Source organism: Zootermopsis nevadensis, unplaced genomic scaffold, assembly GCF_977971745.1.
Source record: "Zootermopsis nevadensis isolate Lab colony 2312 unplaced genomic scaffold, Znev_1.0 Znev_ptg000019l, whole genome shotgun sequence".
In the NCBI taxonomy this organism is placed as follows: domain Eukaryota; kingdom Metazoa; phylum Arthropoda; class Insecta; order Blattodea; family Termopsidae; genus Zootermopsis; species Zootermopsis nevadensis.
Genome location: NW_028259151.1, coordinates 2,933,370 through 2,954,315, shown reverse-complemented (window position 1 = coordinate 2,954,315; position 20,946 = coordinate 2,933,370). Strand labels below are relative to the sequence as shown.

The 20,946-nt window shown below is 40.2% G+C and overlaps 1 protein-coding gene and 1 long non-coding RNA gene across 5 annotated transcripts in view; one reads left to right on the top strand and one right to left on the bottom strand.

Annotated features, from left to right (window-relative positions):
• The window catches only part of LOC110829371 (uncharacterized), an 82,182-nt gene that overhangs the window by 34,166 nt on the left and 27,070 nt on the right, over positions 1-20,946 (top strand). The window lies entirely within an intron of this gene.
• LOC110829374 (uncharacterized) lies at positions 13,659-19,626 on the bottom strand. Its single transcript, XR_002542954.2, has 3 exons — positions 19,412-19,626; positions 15,940-16,105; positions 13,659-13,949 (listed from the first exon to the last, which is right to left on the bottom strand). It is a non-coding gene; the product is annotated as an uncharacterized LOC110829374 (long non-coding RNA).

Below are 20,946 nucleotides of genomic sequence, written 5' to 3'. Positions count from 1 at the left end.
TAGTCTGGTCGATGTTTACCAACGTTTCAGAGGTCATACTGCCTCCGTCATCAGAGCGATGAGTATGAAGATTTCTGTCTTCTGGGTTGTTGCGCTGTGTAGTCTGGTCGATGTTTACCAACGTTTCAGAGGTCATACTGCCTCCGTCATCAGAGCGATGAGTATGAAGATTTCTGTCTTCTGGGTTGTTGCGCTGTGTAGTCTGGTCGATGTTAACCAACGTTTCAGAGGTCATACTGCCTCCGTCATCAGAGCGATGAGTATGAAGATTTCTGTCTTCTGGGTTGTTGCGCTGTGTAGTCTGGTCGATGTTTACCAACGTTTCAGAGGTCATACTGCCTCCGTCATCAGAGCGATGAGTATGAAGATTTCTGTCTTCTGGGTTGTTGCGCTGTGTAGTCTGGTCGATGTTAACCAACGTTTCAGAGGTCATACTGCCTCCGTCATCAGAGCGATGAGTATGAAGATTTCTGTCTTCTGGGTTGTTGCGCTGTGTAGTCTGGTCGATGTTAACCAACGTTTCAGAGGTCATACTGCCTCCGTTATCAGGGCGATGAGTATGAAGATTTCTATCTTCTGGGTTGTTGCGATTAGTAGTCTGGTCAATGTTTACCAACGTTTCAGAGGTCATACTGCCTCCGTCATCAGAGCGATGAGTATGAAGATTTCTGTCTTCTGGGTTGTTGCGCTGTGTAGTCTGGTCGATGTTAACCAACGTTTCAGAGGTCATACTGCCTCCGTCATCAGAGCGATGAGTATGAAGATTTCTGTCTTCTGGGTTGTTGCGCTGTGTAGTCTGGTCGATGTTTACCAACGTTTCAGAGGTCATACTGCCTCCGTTATCAGGGCGATGAGTATGAAGATTTCTATCTTCTGGGTTGTTGCGATTAGTAGTCTGGTCAATGTTTACCAACGTTTCAGAGGTCATACTGCCTCCGTCATCAGAGCGATGAGTATGAAGATTTCTGTCTTCTGGGTTGTTGCGCTGTGTAGTCTGGTCGATGTTAACCAACGTTTCAGAGGTCATACTGCCTCCGTCATCAGAGCGATGAGTATGAAGATTTCTGTCTTCTGGGTTGTTGCGCTGTGTAGTCTGGTCGATGTTAACCAACGTTTCAGAGGTCTCCGTCATCAGGGCGATGAATATGACCCATAAGAAGTCACACTTAACTCAGACTCTGGCCACAGTTGGATTCTGAGATGTAGTAACTGTGTACAGTGCATAACATCGCTAAAAACATTAAAGTGTTTAAACTGGTCGTCTAACGTAGCGAAGTGTGTTTATTGATGGTGTTTCAAAGTAGTCGCCAAATATTTACAGAAGCACTTGAGAGAGGTGAGCTGTAGAGAAAGTCCAGGGTGACAAAATATCCTTTTGGCTTCTATTATCGAATAAAATGAAGTAAGCAAAGGCGACAGGTCATTGGCACAGAAAGAATAACAAACTAATCTACAACGGTCCAAAGGTATTTATTTTAATGCGTACTTCGGGTAGTGCTTAAATAGCCTTTCCCATCTTCATAGATGTGAGCACGCAAACGAGTTAAGCCCTAGTCTTGGGAATACATGGGTGAGTTTTGCGACGGAACAAATAGAAGATGAAATTAAAGGAATGTTATAATAATTCAGTCGAATAATTGAGATAGGCCTGTCTCTTTTTTAAACAACATTAACCATGTCTGACAATAGAATCTGAAATGTTAACACCGCTAATTAATAAGACCGCCAATAGACATGATTGTAAGATAATTCGTTCAATTTTGAGTACTGTCAACCTATTTCTGTATGATAGGTCTGATATCTTCCTATCACCTTCTCAATGTTCAGAAGGAAAGAAAACTTTCCCGTGAAAAATTATGTAGGAATTTCGTGCTGCGACATCAGAGTTTAAGAGTACAATACACAGGGTCATTTAAAAGCCCTCGTGCGCACACAGGCCCAATGTTGCATATGCTATTTGTGTGTGGATTACTTCCGACTTCCAACAGTTGTTCGTGCAAGTGAACAGGAACCTTTGAATAACCCTGTATATTACTCTTTTTTATGTACTTCTGTGAACAATTACAGAATCTCGCCCTTAGGGAAGATGGACTACAATTGCCAGAACACAAAATGCAGGGGAAAATATTTGGGTCTAAGAAGGATTAAATTGGAGTATAAACCGAATTCCTCGTACATGGTAAGGAACTTAGTGACTTTAATTTTTCTAGTGTTTTAATATGATGAAATAAAGTTAGTTTCGATAAGATTTTCGAAATGAATGTTAAAAAGTAATTCAGGGCTATAGATAGAATCCCACTTGTAATTAACCTATAATAGCAAAATTTTTCTTATTTAGTAGCCAGTTCGTTAAATGTTTACACAGCAAAAGTAGCGATATGACACATCTATAAAGGTTTTTATTCGGTCCGTTTAGACGACGCCTCGATATCACCATTGTTTGTTAACTGCATCTCAAACCTAAGTTCTTCAACTTCTGGTATAATAATTGGACCAAATGGGCTGGCATTAGCAAACATTCAGTACACAATTTAAGACTATATTTTAGTTTGAATAAGTTACACTGTACCTCGTTGCCAGTATATCTGTAATCTAAAATAAGAAACAAGCAGGTTATCACATATGGGTCTGGGTTAACGAGACATACGATAAAGCGAGGCTGTTGGAGGTTGCACTGTCTGTTTGCGGTATGATTCATTACAATTCATATCACACTTCAGTCGTATCCGTTTATTATTCAAGTTCCGTGTCGAACATAAATCCTTGGGGGATTAGGAATAACCACAATTACCATGGTCTAGATGTGTCCACAAAGAACATTAGAGGGATAAACATAAGCTTCTATAACTGTTAGACATATCTAAACCTCTTTCTTATGGCGTGAATATTTAGTGAGACAAAACTTACTCAAGACTTTAAACAGAGTGACAACCCTTAGTACCCGAAGTAACTGTAAAATATTTTATATTGCTGTTTTATAAAAACGTTCTCAGTACCAAGATGAAATTTTGAAATCTGAATGCCGAGAGCACAAGTGCAGGTGTACTATTGACAGACGGAATCAAGCGTGGTAATAAAATACCTGTACGCTTTTTGGTTCGCTCCGTACAGGTAGCCTAAAATAATTGTGGGTTTTTTTTTTTCTGAAAGGGTCCAGAAAATGTCTTGAGCGTTCAACTGTGGGATTTCTACACCTCCGTAATTCCGTTTCGAACAGAAAGATAGATGGTTAGGGAATAATTTAGGCCTGTCGAAACCTAACTCCATGGAAGATAAGCTAATAGTCGCTCACGTAGTCAAGGATTTTCCCATCTTTTATCCAAGATGCATTTTAATATTATTCTCCACTCTACGCCTCCGTCTCTGAAATGTCATTTTCATTCCTGGTTTGTCGATTAAAATATGGATAGGTCTGTTCTATTCTTCCCATGTATATTACATGCCTTGTCCCAAGGAGGTCTGCTTCAAAAGTAGATACGATTTAGGGTTCTGACGACGGAGATTATGAAGAGTGCCTTCTAAGTTGTTCCGCCATGTATGGTAGAAGTTTACCGACGTTTCAGAGGTGTTTGCTGCCTGCAATACCAGGGTGAATAGCCCTGATGCACCAACCCATAAGACAGCCACCTTCATTCTTCAGAACTGTCAGTAGGTTTACAGCATTGTTCTTTTTCTGATATTATTTAACGCTTTTGTTAGATTCTTTCTTGTTCCATGACCGTTTTTATGATAGTCGAACAAAAACAGTGACATATGTCGCATTTGTCATACAGAGATTTGGTAACATTGGAATGTTTAATGTTTGAACAAAGTTGTAATGTAAATAGCAATACTTAACAACGGAATTCGAGGGCCCTGAGCATTCATCCTCTTCATATAGGTTTGTACTTGAAACAGTCAGTTACTTTCTGGCTATATAAAAACATTCCAAAATACATATCCCATGTATTTATTACCTAATTTATAAGTCAGAAATTCATGCTACATACACGTACACTGTAATGTAATTCAGAGCACACATTTTTATCATTTTTTATACTTACTCCATTTCCCTCCTTCATTCTTTCTTAGTTTCTGTTATTTCGTCTTGCGTTCGTCGTTTTTATATTTTTCCGTAAAGTTATTCTGTACGTATTTTGTCGAACTAATACTTGACTAATTTGCTTGTGAGCAGAATGCTCTCATCAGATATTTCCAAGGGGAAAATGTAAACAAAAAACAAATATCCAAACATTCTGTCTTCCATCAAATTCTTTTTCCTGTTTTCGCGTTGAACTACTACGTATTACATTAGCAATTCTCTCAACTGAATGACTTATTCATCACGTAGAGCTACTGTCCACAGATCACGAGAAAAACCCTGCTGTGGGAAGTCGTTTCTGGTCGGTGCGGGGGGAATGTTACTTATCAGCTGGACTAGAGGGCTGCTATTGGTGGGAAGTGTGATACGTCAGAGTTTTACGCTACTACACAGACTGAAAACATCAAGCCGTTAAGAGTAGCGTGTAGTGAGTGCACCTCTAATATGTTCTGCGGGTGTTGCGATATACATACATACGTACATCTTTATTACATTCCATTGATCCATAAGTTAGTCAGATGACAATAGGATGTAGAATAAGTCATAATAATACAATACATGTTATACAAATACAAGTCATATAAATGTCACAAAAATACAAACAAAGGATAAATTACGACTTACTTGTAGACATTAGGAATTCATCGACAGAGTAAAAGGAGTGTGTAATTAAGTATCTTTTCAATGTTGTTTTAAATTGTGCCTTTTTATTTACAAGACTTGAGAGATTAGATGGTAGACTGTTGAAAATTTTGATCCCTGCATAATATGCTCTCTTCTGAAAACATGAGAGGTTGGCAATTGGTCTATGAAGCTGATTTTTATTCCTTGTGTTGACACTGTGTATAGCAGAATTAGTTTGAAAGAGTTCTTGGTTATTTACAATAAAGTTCATTAATGAGAATATGTATTCACATGGAAGAGGTAAGATTTCTAATCTATTAAATAGACTTCTACATGAATTCCTAGGTTTTACACCAGCCAATAATCTAACAATTTTCTTTTGTAAAGTGAATATCTTTTTGATGTTTGATGATTTTCCCCAAAAAATTATTCCATATTTCATTAAAGAGTGAAAATAGGCAAAATATACTGATCTGAGTGTGTCAGTGTTGCTGACATGCAACAGAGATCTAACTGCGTAACATGCGCCACTTAACTTAGGTATCAGTTTATCAATATGATTAGTCCAATTTAGGTGATTATCAATTTGCAAACCCAAGAATTTTGTGTTTATTGACTCTTGTATATACTTCCCATTATAACCAATACTTAAAGCACATTGTGGTGAGTTATTTGTTATAAATTTTATTATATTCGTTTTATCTAGATTTAGGGCCAGCTTGTTAGCAGTAAACCATTTACTCATATGAGACAGAACTATGTTTGATGTTGAACAGAACAAAATTTTTATTTGAAATTATGACGCTTGTGTCATCAGCAAATATTATGGGTTCTGTTAAAGTATTTATTGTTGGAGGAAGGTCATTTACATATATTATAAAAAGCAAGGGCCCTAAAATTGACCCTTGTGGAACTCCATGTTTTATTGTTCCCCAGTTTGAGAAAATTTTTTGTTTGTTTTTAGGTGCTTTGACTTTGACCTTTTGTTTTATATCTGTTAAATAGGATCTGAACCATTGCGCTGCTATTCCTTGAATGCCATTAAAATGCAATTTATCCAACAAAATTTCATGATTTACACAGTCAAAAGCTTTTGCTAAATCACAGAAAATTCCTCCAATAATATAATATTCTAGATTCAATCACTGCGCCGCTGTGAGGTAATCTTAAAGCTGTACCCATTAAAACACATGAAAGCCTGTCGTCTGTTGTTCGTTCAGTGGTTGTGGAACGAATGCTTTTAGGATCGGTCGTCACTCACCGCGAAATCTTGCGCATGCGCGTATATCGAATTCCTAGCAGGGATTTAATCCTGATATGTGGACTGTACATAGTGTATTATAATGCGAATTTTAAGATTCATCAATTAATTTATTAAAATAAGACGGGATAGCTCAGCCAAATTTCATTGGCTGCGGGTTGGAACACGAGGTTCGATTTCCAGTTGGAGCATTGTTGTTCTCCTCACCTTTAATTCCAGCTCGGCCCAGGAATAGCAAGGAGACTTCGATGCGTTTGCTACCTGGGGCTATTTACCCGCAGGTGAAGATGCGGATTGCTGAAGCTAACCTCTCGGTCCTAAGTAATGAGGCCCATAAATGCAATTTTGTCCCTGAATTTGGCACCACGCCTTGACGGCGTCTGATGGGAGTGGAGATGATGCTCGTCGTATTCTTATTTTCGGAACTAAGTAGAGACGAGTGATGAACTTCACGCTCCAGCGGCCTTATCCTCGGTATCTAGAAAGGAATCTAGAAGCAGCCGGACACAGTGGAGGAAACAAATAATTTCCACCCTTGCCGAGTTTGAAACCCGGTCGTCCATCCTGTAGTTAATCATTTTGTTCAAAGCTCTACCCATTCTACATCTCCGCACTTAAAATTCGAGTGGTTAACGTCACTCTGTGACCGCTGTATACCTCGACAGATAACATACACATTTAACATGTTCTATAACACACAGTCGGCATTTTCGCTTGTACAATTCCTTGACTTCATCGTCTTCCTCTCGTAGTTCAGAAATCACATCTGGAATTACAGTAGACGTCACCAAAATGCATGTTCCAAGGTCACAGCAAAATGTTGCAACGTTTGCAATACTAACAGCGGGACCCAGCCGAGTGAAGACGGTTCAGAACTTGTACCGTAGCAAAATTAGCAACGCTGTAATAGTGATTTAGTGCCCCGTGGAAAAGGGGGGGGGTAGTCGTTTGATAACCTTGAAGCATGCAATTTGGTGACAGCTGCTTTCGTTTTATATGGATCTGATATTGTCAGTCTGCGGGTGTATCCCACGTAGTGGCTCTCGTCCACCGTACTGTTGTTTTTAAGGCTTCATTGTGTTGCTATGGAAAAGGATAATGAAGGAAAGGGGACAGAAAAACAACTCACGAACTTGCCCTCTTAAGAAGAGTGTTGTACGTAGCCGGCGCGTTCTTTCATAATTAGAGGCGGCAGCAGCGACGGGTAGAGGGTGCGTGCCCCGTTCCCTTCTTGGCCGGCATAGCCGAGTCGAACACCACATGCCAGACACCGGCGCAACTGTAATACCTACAAATTGCCAGTCGGTCAGAGTTTAGCTACAAGAAAAAAGACAGAATCGTTCCAGCACAGTTCTTGAGCTGCTCTACCGATCTATGGGGCAAATGATAAAAACACCAACAATCCCACATTTGATACTTCCCCACAAATAAAAGATTGCGGTGTTCTAAATGTACAACGTTGCTCAGTGACATTTTCTTCGTATAAAAATTTAATAGATCTAAGATGTTCGAGCATGTTGCATGAACGGGAGACATTAGAAATGCATATAAAATTTGAGTCTGAAAACCTGAAGGGAAGATACAATATGGTAGACCTAGGCTGAGATGGAGGTAATGTTAAAATGTATCTCAAAGAAATAAGATACGAGGGTGTGGACAGGATTCGTTTGCTTTAGAATATGTACCACTCACGAGTTCTTGTGAACATATGAAAGGCAGGGGATTCTTTTTGCCAGCTGAGCAACTGTTACCTTCTCAAGATACACTCTGCATCATGTAGTTAGATGAAGTTGCAGTTTTAGGCAGGGTGCGTATGGACAACAGATTGAACGGAAGGTCCGACATGTCGGCATATTGACAGATAAATAGTAAAAGAAGGTAACATAACCACATTATTTCGTGATCGCATTCATTTCTTAAATCTGAGGAAGCCATAAACATAATTTCGCTAGTAGTCCTTCGAGGTTTCATGTTATTTATCAAAAGCGATTTCTTAGATCAGCTATGAGTGATTAAGATTTCTCTGCAAATATCATCCTATTAATAACAAAGAAATTGTGTGTCATATGTGACGTCACTCTTGTATATACAGAATGTCCCAAAAGATGTATACGTAACCATTACATACGTCAACATTGCGTATACATCTTTTTGGGACACACTGTACATACAGATTTTATAAAGCGTACTCTTATGTTCAAAACATTTTTCATGTAGGTAAACTCATAATTTTTACCCTACGATTACCGCGTTAAACGAAAAAAATTCCTGCAACGACAACAAAACAACGTTCTTTTGTTTCATTCGTTACGCGTTGCATAGCATTGTCTAATCACAGCTGCAGATTGTGGGGAATGTACAAATCATGTAACCAATATAAAAGTGCGTGTTATCCAAGGAAATAAGCAGACCAAGTCAGCACAACGTGGTCCGAATATTTTATCTGTATTAACTTTTACACCCCTGTGATGACTTAACCATTAAGTATTCATTATTGATACAAGGTTCATCCTACTTTAGTAATAAGGTTGGGTACAAATGTTATTTTATTATGTAACGACAATCAATGCAGATGTTATATACGTTTGGTGGTTAGATAAGTTGGTGGCAGTGTTTGATAGTAACTTACTAGCAATGTCAACTAACTAACTAACTAGCCACACAATCCCACCTAATTCTCAGGCAACAAAACCCGGAGCTCAACACCCAATAGTTATGAGTCAGTTAAATTCACATCTTAGTCGATTAAACTCAGTGGAGCATAGCCGTTCTTGACAAGCTGACAGTCGTTCAGGTAGTCAAGAATTTCGGAAGGTTTATCGCCTTTTCAGAGCTGTTCACCAGAATCTTCAAAATCTACTTCATATCCTCACAACCTGTTTCTTAAGATTTGTTTTAATAATCTCATATTATTTAATTTAAACACGTTGTAATCGTATCCTGTATCTGGTTAATACATTCTGATGTTAACGAAAAATAGTCCATACAAATTTAAATATTACGAAGAAAATTCCGTTACCGTTTCTTTTGTGTCTTTCAGTTTCTCACTTTTAGGTGTTCTTCACGCCCTAGCGCAGGGGTTCGCAACCAGTGGCACTCTGATTTGTTTTGTGCGGCCCACGCACATTTTTCAAAGACATATTGATAAAAAATAGTTCCCAAATATCAGACGATGGGTCTTGTTAATGTCGTCAGAACTGATTACTGACTGGACGACCGGGGTTCAGTCCCCGTCAGGAGCAGAGGATTTTTCCTCCAGACCGGCTCTGGAGCCCACCCAGCCTCCCTTCCAAAGGGTACCGGGGTCTTTTCCCGGGGATAAAGCGCGGCCGGGGCGTGAAACTGACCACTCACTCCATCTGGTGCCGAGGTTAAGAATGATTAGGAGCTATAATTCCTCTCCCCCCCAAGCGCCTACATGGCGAGTAGCGGGACAGCTTTACTTTTTAAAATGTAGTCAGAACTAGAAGCTTACTACTCTCAGCGACAGAAATTAAAGCGGATATTGGAAGATTACTCCAGCAACAACAATGGTTGATCTTGCTAAAGAAAATTATTGAGTGATGTACAGACTTGTTTATCTTACTAAGATAGTAACATTTACAGTAAATGGTCACGAAGCTTCAATAATTTGTCGTGTTTAATAAACTTACTGGCCGCGAGTTGGTGAGTGAGTGTGAATTTGACCCACTGGAAAAGGCTGGGAACCTCTGTTGAAGCTTGAACGAGGACCTCCTTGTGGGCCCATCCATGTCTGTCGGTTTTGGTTTTCCTCCGGGGTAGCATTCTGTATGACGAGGTCCGCGGTCGGTTTTGTGTTGATGCGTTTGGCAAGAGTCTGACATGACACCAGTCGCCGTAAAGATGTTTTCACATTTGATTAACTTTATGGAGAAATTGTATTCATTTTGTACTTGCTGTGTGATTTGCAATCAATTTTATTGCTGTTCTCGACAAAATGGTTTCATTCTCTTCAATTTTGACGGAGCATAAGTTACGCTCTTTTTTCCATACGCTCTTTTCAATTGTTTATCCTCCGTATGTGATCAATGTCATGTATCGTTTTAAGATTTTTTTCTTACCTCTTGTTTGGTTTCTGTTTTTCTAGTGTGTACGTACGAGGTGCTACCCAAAAGTTCTGGGAATTTGCCCATAAACAATTGCTTATCATAACTCCTACTTTCCGCCGTCTCCTTCAAAGTAGTCCCCTTGAGCATGGATACAGCGATCTCAGCGTTTTTCCCCATGATTCCATGCATCCCTGGAAGTCTTCAGGTGTGAGTGTTTTGAGCACCTCCAGCGATTCTGCCTGGATCTCCTCACTTGTATCACAACGACGGCCTTTCAATCGAAATTTTATTTTGGGGAACAGGAAAAAGTCGCGGGGGGCGAGGTCAGGCGAATAGGGTGGGTGGGGAATCACTGTCGTGTTTTTGGAAGCCAAAAAACGTCCGAACAACGAGCGATGTGTGGGAGGGCGCTTTGTCGTGGTGCAGAACCCAGCTGTTGTTCTCCCACTTTTCCGGACGTTTGCGCCTAATGCTCTCCCGTAGCCGCTTCAAAACTTCACAATAAAACACTCCGTTGACAGTTTGGCCAGGGGGGGGACAAATTCCTTCTCGACATTGCCTTGGATGTCAAAAGCAACGATCAACATGGACTTCACATTGCTGCGAACTTGACGTACTTTTTGTGGCCGAGGTGAATTTGGCGATTTCCACTGCGACGACTGCTGCTTAGTCTCAGGGTCATAACCGTAATCCCATGACTCATCATCGGTTATGACCTTGGAGATGAAGTTGGGGTTATCGCCGGCTAAATCTTTGAGTTCAGTGCAGACAGCAACTCGATGTTCTTTCCGGTCGTTGCTCAGCAGTCTCGGCACAAATTTTGCAGCAATGCGTCTCATGTTCAAATCGTTTGACAAGATGCGTTGCACGGACCCGTACGATCGCACAAACATCATGGATTGTTCGTCTACGATCTACAACCATAGCCTCTCGCACTTTCGCGACGTTTTCTGGTGTTGTGCTTGTCGATGGTCGTCCTGAACGCTCATCGTCGTCGACAGACGTTCGTCCATCCTTAAAGCTTTTGTACCACAAAAAAGTTTTACTTTGACATTCTCACCAAATGCTTCCACAAGCATGCGGTGGGTTTCTATAGCAGTTTTTTTTAAATTTAAAGTAAAATTTAATGCAGATTCTTTGCTCCTTAAAATCTGTCACTTATGCAGGTTTAAAAAATCTCCGAACCACTATAACACAACGTTACAAAAATGCACGAGACTCAAGAACGCGGCCTCTCGCCTTCACGGCTTTTGGCACACTAATACACAGAGGGTACTACTCGCCCCATCTAGCGGCGGCAGGCCATTCCACAACCGGTTCGCGCGTGGAATTCAAATTCCCCGAACTTTTGAGTAGCACCTCGTACATTGAGTTTACTGATGGCCTAATTTCTTCACCACGTTTCAGGAATCTGAGTTAATAAACCTGAATTTTGTTCATCACATTCTTTCACTTGTTCCATCGAGTAATAAAATGGCTGTATTTGTAGTGCAGAGTAAATCTTTTTTGGGCCAACAAACCGGAATTAGTATCGTAAATGATAATTATAAAATAATTAAAACTAGAAAGACAGATGTAAATATATTCGAATATTTTGCACGTTTACGAGAATACTCGAGTCGAAACGAATAGTTTTGTTGCTGCTTTCTGTATATTTTGCCCTTAAAAATGTTTTTACAGGTATAAAAGCATCCAGGAGTTTCGTGATGTTTCGCCGTCCACAAAAGGAAACGCGGTCACGAACCCCTCCCCCTCCCCCTTATTTTCCCAACCCACAGTTTATATTTTACTCCTTGTGATGTAAAGTGGCATATGTACAACAGCAAATAACTCGTTTGACAACTTTACGTACTCACATCTTTTTAATATTTTTGGATTAAAATTTAATAACGTCCATCATTTGTATTAACTTATATCCATTCTAAATACTGACGTTTCCCATGGGCCAAAAAGTGAGATTCCTTTGCTATGGCTGAAAATTATTCTTAAGTTTGCAGACTTTCAATCAGTGGAAACGAAAATGAGGCATTTCCAAATTTGTGATTAGGCAGCTTACGTGGAGTTCGTCCGTTAGGGACGAGATAAGGAGTGAGGCGGAGTGAGAGACCCTCGCATGGCCTTTACCTAGGTCGTGATCGTGACCGTTTGCGTCAGTGTGCGTGTGATCGTTCCTGCGGGCGAGTCAATACAACACATAAACACAGCAATAATACGTTACGTCTACACTGTGACCACCAGTTCTTGGTAAAACGATCGTGGTCAGAATCGACGACGGCGCGAGATAAATTCTTCTCGATGGAAAAGATTAAATCAAAATTCATGTGCATTTGTATCAACCATTAATTTTAAGAAATGGATATCAAACGTCGAATATTACTAGGGAGATCTGGGGAATCTGAGTTGGTCAATTTTCTGTCCTCTCTTTTCCCCATCAGGTCAAGAGTCAAATGCGGACAGTTTCCTTTCCTGTCCCTTCATTTTCATTCTCTCATTTCATATTCGTCGTATATAACATACGAAGTTGACACAGCATCGTTATATAAAATTAAAAAGAACGGGAATCAGCACTAAAACATCGCATTCAAAGAACGATAAAAATTAGTAACTCCTAACGCCTGGAATAATTTAATAAACTTGCCACTAAGCAATTGTGAAATCTGCTTTAAAATGTACTTGAGTTTAGGCTGGGTTTCCGTAAGTCCCTGCTGCTTTGATTTTAAGAATCCTGATTAAAGCAAAAATTTATATAGCATTATAGATACTATATATTAGAAATGAAACTTACAAGTCTGAATTTTAATTTTTCCCCCTAGTTAAATTAATTTAATTTTAATAAATGAAACTGATTAACCAATCATCGTGAGTTAAATACCCATACTCTGTGTGTTCTTGCAACTTATACTGCCAAGAGAAATTTGAGAATATGAAGATAGCACGAAGTACAAGTTCACGGTCTGAAGATGGCTGTCTTCTGGGTTATTGCGCCGTATAGTCTGGTAGAAGTTTACCGACGTCTCAGAGGTCCATGATGACTTATCACCCTGATGATGGAGGCAGCAAGGACCTCTGAAACGTCGGCTACACGGCGCAACAACCGAGAAGACAGCCATCTTCAGACGCACCGCCGTGAAAACCTCAAATCCTACAAGTTAACAGTCTGTTTTCCTTGTGTTTGTCGAAACATTATGAAGCAAGTCTTCAAGGAAATAATTATGCGTAAACCTTATGATTAGTTACCAATCAAAATGTGGGAGAATTTTCCTTCTTCAACCCGGACGTGGTCGAACTTAGGTATTCCAGTGCTAGAATTCGTAGAATACTAGGAAACGATTAGACAACTATCAGTGCGTGTTCTCTGAATCGTACTTACCTCCACAGGCTCATGAGTGTTACGACATCGATACCTGATCATGCAAGACGATGTACGTAGCTTAAATGTCGATATTCGGAATGATTATGAATGTGTGGTATAACACCTCGTGCTGCACTGTCTAAGATGGTTGGAATATTGGGTTTGTGTGTTCAAATTTAACTCAGAACACAGCTTTAATTAATCACAGTTTCCATCATAGCAGTCTTAGTAGTCTGATTATTTACAAATACCCTTCTGTAAAAAGGAGTGAAGAAATAAGTCGAAGAACATCGCGAACAATAAGACCGACTGAGACACTTTAGTAACGTTAAAAAAATGTTGTATTTTCAGAGGACTATAAACATCCAGTTTGAACAACACAATTTAATTGCAGGCGTTGTTTAAGAATGTCTTGTCCTCCGGGTTGTACTCATCCTTTGTTTGAAAATTCGTATAATATTTGATTAATCAGACAAATTGTGAAGCGATCAATGGCGATACTTTTGTCATTTTCCTGATCCTTGCTGTCCCAAATCGAAACATTCTCTTCAGTATTCTGTTCTGAAACAACAAACCACACCGAATGAGACATGTGCTGTGTGCTCAACAGCGAGACTCAATGTGTTTGATGGCTCACAATGAGACGATCGTAAAATACAACTTTGTAACCATTATAGCAGTTTCCAGAGTGTACGTAGCATACTTGTGGACGTGGGCGTCATGTATACATATATGTATGATGCAAAATAGAGGCAGTGGAGTTCACTCCTCCACTTTAAACGTTTTACAAGTCAAGTAGTTATGCCGGGTCTTCAAAGAGTCAAGAGACGTGAGCTGGGGAATAAGGTATGTCCGTTCTCACCCAGGTGTACAAGAATCCAAGTTAGTAACATAGTATGAGCCATGATTATTTAACAAATCAACTGAGATTTTACTTTGGACGCGTAATTGTTCGGTCCTCTCTGTTTTACACATTACTCCTCGAGACGGACATTAACAAGGGTGTCAGCAGGGCACCCAAAAGATAGCTGTTTTCTGGGATGTTGCGACGTGCACTCTGGTTTCAGTGGTGCTAATTGCCTTCATCAGTGGACGATCGACCTCATAATGGAGGCCGTAAGCACGTCTGAAACGTCGGTCAATTTCTACCAGAATGCACGGCGCAGTAATCCCAGGAGACAGTAATTTTCATTCTCGTCGTCCTGAGGACATGGAAACCTACCAACATCCGAAAGTCTCTTATATTTGCATCCACGAATAATTAATGGTCACTTGAGTACTGGACACTTGCTACCAATTTCGATTCCGTTCTCTTCAGAGCCGACCGCCCCCTTCTCCTCATCTTCGTGCCGTGTATTGCTGTGTAGTGACTAAGAATCCTTCTTCAAATAAGAGAGGCCCTGGGTTCGAATTTTGGTGCCTCAGTACCTCCAGAAACATTCCTTTATATTCCTTAAAATAGGCGACTCCATCTTAGATCTATACCTTTTCCAATTTATAATTCACGGTCATCCTAACCCTCGACATAGTATGCAACTGAGAGAGCGTCGTAAAATAGATCAAAACAATTGATTCTGCCTAGCGTATGGAAACTCCGTTACATAAGGAGAATAACAACCCTTTTTCGAAACATCTTCTTCCTCTTATTAGTGGATACAAAATTATTTAAACTGCTAATGTATTTATATAGGATATTTGACTCATAATTACTAAAGTGTTACAGCGGTCGGAGCGTGAAGCTAACTGCTTACTCCATTGAGTAGTGAACAGGCTACAGCAACGACTTTACCTTTTTATCTTTTAATATTTAATTTTACTAACATGTTCTGTGCTGTATGAAACGTTTTCTAATACGCTAAGCGTTTAAGAATAAAATGTTAACATAATAATGGTCATTAAACTTTCAGATATCCCAAAATATGCAGAACTTCAAAAGGAGAATATTAGATTTGCATAGTGCTGACATCTGTGAATCAGTCTTGTTACAGTCGTTTTATAAATATGCTGCAGATGTTATGATTTCAAACCGAAATTAGGGGTTTCAGCGATGTGTAATATCTACAGTATCACTGTTAACTTTACATATCAAGTCACTACTTTTCTCAACAGCAACGTTTTTGTCTAGCAATAAGACTGACTTTGGATAGAATCCCGTGGCCTGTTCTTGGCAGTCAACCTCGGACAATTCTCTTAAAATCGACGTCTCTGATTTACGTAGGATTTGAAGTTCTCACGGCGGTGTCAACGAGAATGGCTGTCTTCTAAGTTGTAGCGCCGTGTGATCTGGTAGAAGCTTACCGACGTTTCAGAGGCCCTTGCTGCCTCCATCTCCCATCGTCTTGAAGATGGGGGGGGGGCAACAAGGACCTCTGAAAAGTTGGTGAACTTCTACTAGAAGACAGCCATCTAAGCTGTTTACGTTAACACATTATCGATATGAAGTTAACCTCCTTTACAACTTATACTAATGAAATTGTAAAGTCACCAATATTTGAAACACATTGGGAACTTTATAATGAGTACTGACAGTTTGCGTGTAAGGATGAGTTACCTTTGTATCTGAACATCGTGCTATGAAGAAGACTTGTAAGGTATGCAGAGGCTCCACGCATTCTCGAATTTGGTATTGGATGGAGGAGAGTGGGCAGCTCCATAATCTGTGGCCGGTTTCCTCCCGAAAAGTCCAGCTCCCACTGCACAGAAGGCTGGGTGGGACTCTAGAAATATTCGGAATGTAGGAGTGAAAAAAAAAATTTTTAACGAGCCTCTTGGAAACTACAATTCAAAGATGATAAACATAGAAACACGCAGAAACATTGTAACATTTAAGTAATTTTAAGAGCTGTAGGTCTGCTGTTTGTGTGACGTAGATATTTAAAATATTCAAGTTCATAAGCAGACGTATGTATCATGAAAATCAAAAATGTCAAGTTCTATTCACAAAATAATCAGCCGATGTACGGCTTGAATTGCGTGTTATTTCTTAGTATAAATGCTCTGTAACGAAACAGTCGAATAGAAGATTTAAGCTCTCCAACTGACGTCAGACTGTCATGGACATAGGCTAAAATTTAACATGCCTATCGCTGCTGTACATAATTTTGGATAGTTCTAGACCAACGCTGTGTGACGGTCGAATGAGTTATTTATAACAGCATAGGTCCTGTGTATTACATTTATATCATTAATTTACATCTTATTGAACAACGGCCTTGATACAACAGAAAATATGCGAAAAAAGAAATAAATTGAGTAACAATATGTTTTGTACATCCTATTCATGTTACAACCCTGTCAGTTTTATTTTCGATAATTGTAACAAGTAATTCGTAACTAAAAGACTTGATGTATAAAGTGAAGCTTTCGCGGTGACTGAAGTTGATGAAATACTCTCGGGTTACAAGCTGCGTCAGGTGGCTGAGTGGTGAATAAATTATATCTTCTGCAAATATTTCGATGGGAACTGGCGGTGAGTGCACTACAAAGGACCAGATTCGTTACGCAGCAGCCCTGAAGATGAGAGCAGAGATGGTTCTCGAAACACTGGCAGAAGATAAGGTTAGGCTTGTAACACGAGAGTCTTTCTTCAACTATAAGACTTGAGGTTTTCGTGGCTACTAAATATAATAAAATCTTCCCCCGTCAAAATGGAGCGATGGAGACAGAAATCGTCTCTGAAATGATGGACTACGATTTCATTCTAACGCGGCTTATCGCCGGAGATTTTATTGAATTCGTAACTATTTTGATGGTATTTTCAATATTATTGTATACTTTGTACACTCAAGTTTTGGAATGGTTATACTATTGCTGACTGAACTTCTTTCTGTTATCATAAGTCTAATCGAAAAGTCTGGACTGGTCATGAAAAACTCCACGGATACACATTCTTGGACTGTGTACACGACACGATGAAAACTCTGTGTAGCAGTGTTTCTAAGCCGGAGGTCGCTAATTGTGCATAAGGGGTCCGCGAGTTGAGTAGATTCGATTTTTTTATGCCGTAATGCTGCAAGTTTTCTTTCATCACATTTTAACTTTCACATTGGAGCAAAAACACAACAGAAAATTTACTTTCTGTCAATATTTTAGTTAGTCTGTATTCTGTTTTTAATCAAAATTTATGATATGATTTTGGGGAATGAGTCCGCGGTACCAAAAAAGTATATTTTTGCTTACATTCTAGTTACAGAAGACTCCCGATTATCCGACCTAAACGGGACCGAAGGACGATCGAATTATATGGAAATGTCGTGTTATACAGAGGGGTACATATCGACTCAGTCTACGATATTATTTTATTACAAAGAAAATACAATATACTAAAGCAAGTATATAAAATGTGCAAGGTGCGTGGAGGAGTATGATTTATTCCATTACATGCTGAATGGAGCGTTCTGGTATGTCGTATAACCGAAGTTCAGATTTTCGGGACTTCGCTGTATACTGATTGACGATAAAGGCTAAAATAATTTAAATTTTGGACGCCTTTTCCTTGAACACCGTTGTTGACGTTAACCGAGTTGCATTTTGAAAGAAGTCAGTTTTTGTAGGATTTGAGGTTTTCACGGCGGTGAGTCTGAAGATGGCTGTCTTCTGGGTTGTTGCGCCGTCGGTAAACTTCTTAAGGCTACACACCTCAACAACCCAGAAGATAGCCATCTTCAGACTGTTTTTCCTCGCTCTTTTTCGTTAACTTTGCCTACTTTTCGGACTCAGTTGGGAATACCTCGCTTCTACACCAAAACTAGTCATGTTGATGTCTAATGGACGATATAAAAAGTTTAATAAGCCGGATTCAAATTTAAAAGTATGAGATTCAAAGCATCGTTTCCCATTCTGTTTGAAGTTAAGGGTTTATAGGGGTTGAAACAATGTCTGCTGATCAGCACCAAAGAAAGGTGTTAAGACATGCCATCCTTATTTATAGGAAAGCAGAGATGATGAAGATAAATCATAAGGAAGGAGGGGTATAGCATAACTATACTTGATTCATCTTATCTCAAATGCCTTAATGTTTGCTTGAACGTGCAAGTATTCTGGAGGTGGATTTAATTAAAGACGCTTATCATAGAAAATTTTGTTACATCAAAAATTGTAAAGTGTTCTTCCATGTTTTGTAGAGATACACACGCCTTTAATCGGTATTGTGTACTTAAAAGCTTCAGTAAGACATTGGGCTTGTTCTGGAAGAGTTTTTCGTTGTGATATGTGGTATACATAACAGGCTTATGCATTGGAAAACAAATTTCCCATCTGCCAGAACAGTCAATTACCACTTTGATGACCGGAACCACAGGTGGTCAACTTAAACAGGTTTCCACTGTTATTCTTCTTTCCATCTTATGGAGTCGACTGGTTTTAACCCTGATGCCGGGTCACGAGGGTCACAGAATAGAGGGCCGCTCTAAACCCGCCCACCCCAGGCATACCCCTTCTACTCGCCGTCTTGTTCGAGCGTACTACCGGCCCAGTCTTCCGACCCCTTCACTGCCAGTAATTAGAGATCTCTTCTCCGCCGTATCCTCCAACGAGGAAAAGGTGTATATGCGACAGCACGAGGAGGAATCGAAGAGAAAAAGAGACAGCTGGGGCGAAGCAATGCGGTACTGCGTGAGGCGATGCCTCCGCTTGAAGTTGACGTCGATGACAATAACAGAAGCAGCAACAGCCAGGATGCTGACAGTGCCCACAATGATGGTAATGATACGGTCACATTTCTCCGAAGGAATTTACCACACAGCTGGCCTGTATTTGCACGTCCTGGTGTGTGTGTGATGTTGGATGCTAGGAATGCATGCGTCTTGAACGTTAAGAAACAACAAGAAGGTGGAGGTTGAAATGGAGGAGGAGGGGGCGGAGGAAGGGGGAAAGCGGGGGAAGTAAGAGATGGGTAAAGGCGGGGGAGGGAAGATGAGGAAGATGGTGGTTGTAAAGCAGATGAAGAAGGCTGGTCGATCAGTTTGGATTGTGGCTAGCTGGAAACTGCTGTTGAGTGCCTTTTGCTGGTGTTGAGGGCTCACCATTCACGGTGATAGTTGGTGGTGTGACTGTAATTGGAGTATCCGTCAGGTAAGCGAGTGATGGACAGGTCGCACGGTTCCTCCGTCCTGTATGGTCACACGTGTTCACGCACAGCTGATACCCCCACCCCACCCCACTCTTCCCTCGACTGAATGACACCTCGGTGCTATTTATGTGCCCGTTGTGACGACTAGTAACGCGAACAGTCGGTCATTGCGTGTCGTTCACTGAGAGTTGCAGAAATAATAAAAAAAAACATTCAAGGTTAATGATAACGCGGCAGTGATAATCATTTAACAGCTTGTGAAACAGTTGTTTTTAACTGTTTAGATTTTCAGAAAGCCACAGGCGAATGGACGTAGAATTGGAACATGTACACGAAGAAAGAGGGAGTAATTATAAAGCATAAACCCTGTGAGAGAAATTTTCCCTAAAAGGGAATTTTTTTATTTGGAAACGATAATAAATTCAACCTATTCGCTATTCTGACCACAGTATGGCCATTATGGATTTCTGCTGTGGTGAGTTTCAAGTGATTATGTGCTTAACTGCTCGTCGGGATTGAAAATTAATGCGCAAACAATTACGAATTAAAATCACTCAAAACTTCAACACTCGTCGACATTGTTAACTGAAAAAGTCTTAACAAACTTAGTAATTAATTTCACACCACGTTAAAAAGAAACCGAAGCTACTTGCGCTTTTACTTTAAAATGTTTTTGCTAATTTTCAGGAGGTCGGCAGATGTCTTTTACTTGTTCCCTCTTTTACCTTTTCTCCGATTATGTAAATCATTTGGCAGGATTTTTATGTGCGCCCTTTTCAGAATTTTTGCGACGGTGATAAAACTCTTATACCTGCTCGTGTCCCCAGACCTTATCGAGCGTTGTCTTTGCTTGAACACATTGCGTGAGTGTGTTTTTGGGAGGGGGGGGGGTCACAGAAGGGAAGACAGTAATAGCATTTCAGGTAACTTTTTTTTATTAAATTTGGCTCCCTCCTTCAACACAGGGGTCCGCAGTGGCCGCGCGGTCTGAGGCGTGGGACTTGTGCCACTTGGTCCCTGGGACCGTGGGTTCGAATCCCATTCAGCCATGGATGTTTGTCCACGTTTTTCTGTGTTGTGCTGTCCTGTGTACAGGTAGAGGCCTTGCGACGGGCCGATCCCTCGTCCAAGGAGTCCTACCGAATGTCTACAGATCAAGCCAACGAAAAGTTGGGGCCCGCAGTGCTCAGGCACTCGAAGAACGGGTCGTTCCCAGTATCCTTCAACACAGCTGTTACCAGTGCGACCCTTATTCGTTCTAAATCAACAAAACTATTCATAGAGTTTGGTACAAGACGAATGACAGTGATTATAATATAATTGAGATCTTTGCTACACAATTTCTTACTGATTTGGTTAGCAAAATGTTGATTTTTATATCTAGGAAACCGTTGAAAATTGTTTAGAGTAAAAGCCTAATTACCTGCCTTGAAGAGGAAACTTTTGGTAGTAGAATTTATTCACAAACACGCTAGCTAAACAAAGTTT